The sequence below is a fragment of the Cibotium barometz genome, chromosome 40 (genome assembly GCF_041138505.1).
Source record: "Cibotium barometz isolate CiBa-2024 chromosome 40, ASM4113850v1, whole genome shotgun sequence".
NCBI lineage: Eukaryota > Viridiplantae > Streptophyta > Polypodiopsida > Cyatheales > Cibotiaceae > Cibotium > Cibotium barometz.
The window spans coordinates 24861906-24867905 of record NC_141085.1 but is presented as its reverse complement, the minus strand read 5'-3'; the positions used below and the strand labels follow the sequence as shown (position 1 = coordinate 24867905).

Sequence of the window (6000 nt, the reverse complement as noted above, 5' to 3'; positions counted from 1 at the left end):
ATCAATAGCATGGAAGAGGAGTGGCCATGAAAGTTTTGAATGAGCCAAAAAGGAAGAAGAAGCTACATTTGAGAATAGACCATGGAGTAAAAATATTATTGTTCATGTCGATGTAACTTTAAAGATACCCCATACAATATGGTTGTGAAATGAGACAAGGGAATCAATAGCATGGAAGAGGAGTGGCCATGAAAGTTTTGAATGAGCCAAAAAGCTAATGGTGAGAGAGGGAGAGAGAGAGAGAGAGAGAGTCTACCCATAAGAACTAAACAACCCAAGTGACTATAACCAGAGGGATGCACTTCCTAAAGGGATGTTATGGTTCAAGGTGTTTAAATTTCTCCCATGTGTTGTGCCACTTCATCACAATGGAGATTCACTCATCTAATGCAGCTTTGACACGTGAGTGCACAATTGAGTCCAATGTTGGACTCAACTGACGTCACGGCGGGGAGTGGGGAAGGGTTTGGGGAGGACCATCGTTGGCGGTTTCACACGAATGCTCATTTGTGAGGTGGGTGGGCTACACACGTTGACGCTTGGGCCCATGTGTGTGAAGAAGGACCATCCTTGGCGGTTTCACACGAATGCTCATTTGTGAGGTGGGGTGTTGACGGTTTCACACGAATGCTCATTTAAGAGGTAGGGTGGGCTACACACGTTGACGCGTGGGCCCTTGTCCGTCCGGCCTCACGCACGTTTTGACGTTTTTACGCTCCCCCCGTTTTCCTTTGACTTAATGGCTCTACTTTCCACGCACTTCACGATCACAGGACTACACTCGGACACGGCACTTCAGCTTAGAGCTATGCTTTGAGATGACAACATACTTTAATCAATCTAATGCGAGTTTAGACAATGGGTTAATGGGTTGTTTTTTAATCTCTCGCAGTCTTTACATGACGGCACAAGCCAGTTGAATCTCCACATACCGAGCACGGTAAGCTCCCGTACTTGCTCTTCAATCAGGTTAATCCATACATTTCACTGTAAAGGCTTATCCTTCTAATCGCTTTTAATCATGTTTGATAACCCATTTTCTGTAGAGTGGTCTTTGCTGGATTTTGAGGCATGACATATATATATACACACACACTTATGATGTCTGATCCCTAGCTGCTTGCACTTGTTTTAGACATCCCTTCTATGTTTGATTTGCATTGGTGTGAGGTCTTCATACATGTAGACCCTCGTGTCTTTCAGTGTTTGCCCTCTTTTTGAGCAGTGCCGTTGGTGCCTACTCTGAGCTCTTTGTGATCTCCTTTTGGTTATGGTCCATGGATGTGGCTACTCAAATCTGGGGTCTGCAGGATGCTGGTAGTCTTTTAGATGTCCTGAGAGAAGTCCTCTGTGGTTGGGCCTCAATGAGAGCTCTATTTGGTTGGTCTTGTGATCGGTATCATATGTCTCCCACAAAGAAGGAAGTAAGGATTGTCTGGGTCATCATAAGTGGTTTTTGTGCTGACTCATTTTTAAGGTCTCTGTCTAGGCAAAACTCATGTAAGTCGCCAATTGCAGCGTGGCCTAGTGGTTGAGGGGTTCACTCAGTGAAGGGAGCTCCCGTGTTCGAACTCCGCCTAGCGCCCCCAGGCAGCACCTAGATCTGTCCGCCCTTGGGCCGGTCTACATGTCTGACTACAGAAGGATCTAATTGTAGAAGAAAAAAAACTCATGTAAGGCATCCAAACGATGCCACAGCCTTTCTAGACAGTGTGATAGAAGTACATTAAAGAATAAGATCAACAGGTTCATCCATTTAGAGTCCAAAGAGTGTAGGTGTCAGGTGTAGACTAACGAAAGCCTGCAATTTCAAACTACTAACATGCATATGTACACAAAGCAAAGGTGGGTAACAGCGGAAGACTTAGTTTCTCAACCCAATCTATGGCCAGTCTAGATTATGCATGCTTATGCTGCCAAAAACTGGTCAAAACTTCCCCAAATCTGCACATTTCTACACAATGTTGATTTGCTACTGATTTAACATTAATACTAACCCTAGTTGCACTGTACAAGTGTCCTCATTTGTTATGGACCCATGGATCATAACTGCTGGCGCATATTTATTGGATCCCCATGCCTATACAAGTGCGTTGAGGGCTCATAAGTCTATCCCTTGGAGGATCATGACCCAAGCAAGGCCTAGACCTTGGCTCTAGCCAACACCTTGGAGGAGTGGGCTGTGGTGCTGTGGGACACCATAGTTTTGTTGTAGGACATGGTCGCGGGGTTGGCCTAGCCTCATGGCTTGGGGGTGCTCCGTAGGAGCTATGGTTGGGTGGTGATCTGTCAGCAGCCAATCTTTGGGTCTTGTTCTTGTGTGTTTGTGTGCAAGGGATGCTCGAGAGATCAAGTGGCAGTGTCAGTTGGTGTTAGAGCCGCTGATTGTGTGTTATTAGTGGGCTGGATGAGACCTATGAGCACAAAACTTAAGTATGTGCAAAAAGCTACAAGATGTGGGCTCTTTGGCCTCACACAGGGTGTTGAACACCTTAGCCATTGCCAGTCTATGCTACAAGATGTGGACTTTTTCAGCCTCGCTCAGGGTGTTAAAACACCTTAGCTGTGTGTTGGGGTAAAGGCATAATGCCCACCCTTATAGTGTGTACAAGCCCATAAGTTATAGTACATAGTACACTTAGTACTTTTAATGTACTAAGTGCACTATGTGTACTAGTGCAATATACATGTGTGATAGGGGAGTCACACACTCATTCCAATGAGTTGACTTATCCCCACAACTCTCTCTCTCTCTCTCTCCCTTGTTCTCTCTGTGTATGTCTCCCACACATGAACAATAACTCTAACCCTAATTCTCCCACACAACTGGTATCAGAGCTTGCATGTACTGTACGGACCTGCGTGCTGCATCAGGACTGGTCGCCTGTGTGTGCTGCGTGGGCAGAATCTCTCGTAGGTGCTAAAGCACACGTGAAGCTGCCCTGTGCAGAACATGGCAAAAACTGAGGGCAGCAGGTAGGAGACTGAAGCGTTGAATACAAGGAGGCTGTAGCGTTGACAGTAGGTGGCGTTGGGCGTTCAACTCGCTACTAGGCGGAGGTGGCGAAGGCAGCAGCCGTTGGTCCACAAGGCGCACGGCAAGTGGACTCCGTGGGGAAGCGTATGAGCGCTGGCCACTAGGCAAGGCGTTAGTCGACCGCTGGCCACCAGGCGAATACACGAGCGTTGGGCGAAGGCGGCGAAAACACAGCAACGAGCATTGGCGACGTGTCGGCTGGCTACCGGTCGGAGGTTGCGTCAACAAACGTCACGTGCGCTAGCGAGGAGGCCAGCGCATTCAATTGGTCGACGTGGTGTTGTGGAGCTCGGATGTGGAGGCGCTGCGCTGCTGTTGTCTGAACGACGCCTTATCGAGTTCTTCTTCGCCCACCTCTCGGCCCCCGATCACCTCCTCCTGGTCTCGCCCGCCATCACCTTCTGGATCTCCCACGAGTGAAGCGGCCGACTCTTGCTACAGGCAGCCAGCATCGTACGCTAAGTCACCGTAACAAGGAGACTGAAGCAGCTCCTTCAATTGCCCACCTGCACATCAGCAGCATCAGACGTGCCCCCCCCTTTCTCCTTCAATTGCCCACCTGCACATCAGCAGCATCAGACGTGCCCCCCCCTTTCTCCTGCAACAACTGAAATTCAGCCTGCAGATCAGAGAAATTCAAAAATTAAGAGGTATTTGCCTTCAATTTTGGGAATTTCTTATCAATTCAATCAATTGAGCAGGTACAGGTGCCGAATTGCTCAATTTTTGAGCAAAATTGGCAAAATTGGTGACATTGGTCACAATCAGGATTAATTTGCAGGAAATTGGATGTCGAAATTTGGGGCTTTTGATGTAATTGTGCAATTAAGCACTCATACATGCTGTATGATGTGAGAAATCGCACATTTGGGCAAAATTGCAGCAAATTGCAGTGCAAATCAAGGGGCTTTTGTGCCGATTGGGTTGATTTGCATGCAGGCACTCGCAGTTGATGCTGTGGATAATGTGTTGATGCCTTACAAGCACTCAATGTGCCTGTAAATCAAGGGGCTTTCATTATTTGGATGTATATGTGGCTAGGGGGAAGCATCGTGAACACTCTGGATGCCTTCATGTGCGTCAATGTACCATGTATGATCAGCAATTGATCTTAAATCAAGGGGCTTTTCAAGATTTTATGCTTGTTGAGCTCGGCAAAGCAGCAGGCAAGACATTTATGCCTTGAATCCTCAGAAATCAGCTTGCAGTCAAGGGGCTTTTGCCCAATTTCTGTTCGGGACTGTTATATGCAGTGTACGGGACTGTAAAAGTCTGATTTTCACTCATTTGGACAGCCAGGAGAGCATTTATTGCTATTGTACCTGTTGGTACAGATTTGGCACAGCTTTGTGCAAGTTTTGGCATGGCTGTACACTGATTTGAGTGAGGAAAAGGTTCAATTTCAGCTGCTGTACTTGCCGGTACAGGTTTGGTACATCACAGGTGAGCACTTAGTACTATTGTACAATACTTTGGAAGGGCAATAGAGCACATTTAAGGTGCTGTCCTAAATCTGCAGCAACCAGATTTTGGTGATTTCATCACATAAAGTGGGAGTAAAGTTGCATTCGTGCTTCCGCAGTGGGAGATAAAGCTTGGGAGAACAATTGTGAGCACTTTGTGTGCTTTTGGTGCAGTGTTTGCACACTTGCAGGGAGTCAGGCATTGACAGGTTGCATATTGTTATGGCAACCACAGGTGAGAGCTCTTCATTGCTTCACATCAAGAAGCTTGAAGGCTCACATAACTATGATATTTGGCAAACCCAGTGCTATAATGTGTTGCTCCAGAAAAAGCAGCACAAGCCTATCAAAGAAAGGGGTGTAATGCCCGCTTCTCTTACTGCTGAAGAGTGGGAAGATATGGATGAGCTGGCAAGATCTACTATCATGTTGTCTGTGTCAGACTCATTACTTTTCAGCATTCGTGAAGAGAAGACAGCTTGGGGAATGTGGCAGAGATTGCAGGACTTGTATGCCCAACAAAGTGCCTCAAGCAAAGTGTATTGGTTGAAGAAACTCATAGGTCTTCAGATGAAGGAAGGGGCGTCTATGACAGCCCATCTAAATGAGTTTAATGGTATTGTCAGCCAGGTCATTAATCAAAAGTTGGCAATGGACGATGAGTTCAAAGCCACTTTTCTGTTATGCACTTTGCCAGAGAGTTGGGACACATTCAGGACAGCCACTAGCAATTCGCATGCTATGCTGTCATATGCAGATGTTGAGGATGCTCTTCTTCAAGAAGAGATGAACAGGAAAAACAACTCTGTTGGAAAGTCCAATGCAATGAATGCACGTGGGAGATCCCAGCAAAGGGGAAAAAGCCAAGAAAGGGGAAGGAGCAAGTCTCGCTCCAAAAAGGATTTGGAATGCCATTATTGTGGCAAGAAGGGACACATTAAAAAGCAATGCTACAAATGGAAAAATGATCAAAAAGAAAAGGGAAAAGGCAAAGACAAAGACAAAGATGAAGCCAAAGATGTAAAGACAAAGGGCAAAAGTGGAGTCAAGATTGAAGAAATCAATGTGTCACATGCAGGTGGCAGTGAGGATGAGGTCCTATTTACGTCTTCACTTGATGCCCATTCACTTCTTACAGGTGGTCATGGTATGCACTCATGGATCAGGTGGCAGTGAGGATGAGGTCCTATTTACGTCTTCACTTGATGCCCATTCACTTCTTACAGGTGGTCATGGTATGCACTCATGGATCATTGATTCAGGTGCCTCCTTTCATGTCACAGGTTGCAGAGACTTGTTTGTCAGGTATACTGCTGGCAATGAAGGAGTGGTTTATTTGGGTGATAACCATGCATGCAAGATTCTTGGCAGAGGTGATGTGAGGCTTGTGTTTTCAGATGGCTCACAGCTTATGCTCCATGATGTCAGGCATGTGCCTGAGATCAAGAAGAACCTGCTTTCTACTGGACAGCTTGATGATGCTGATTATGTTACCACATT

The 6000-nt window shown here is 46.4% G+C and overlaps 1 protein-coding gene across 4 annotated transcripts in view; it reads left to right on the top strand.

Annotated features, from left to right (window-relative positions):
• The first annotated feature begins 791 nt into the window (after nucleotides 1–791).
• Nucleotides 792–6000, top strand: part of LOC147615343 (uncharacterized) — a 42463-nt gene continuing 37254 nt past the window's right edge. Inside the window, exon 1 of one of the 4 annotated variants that reach the window (XM_086779428.1) lies at nucleotides 792–940. The gene's annotated coding sequence lies outside the window, so the exon portion shown is untranslated. Of the gene's footprint in view, nucleotides 970–6000 lie in introns of all 4 variants that reach the window. The other 3 variants (XM_086779425.1, XM_086779427.1, XM_086779426.1) reach the window with 3 other exon arrangements.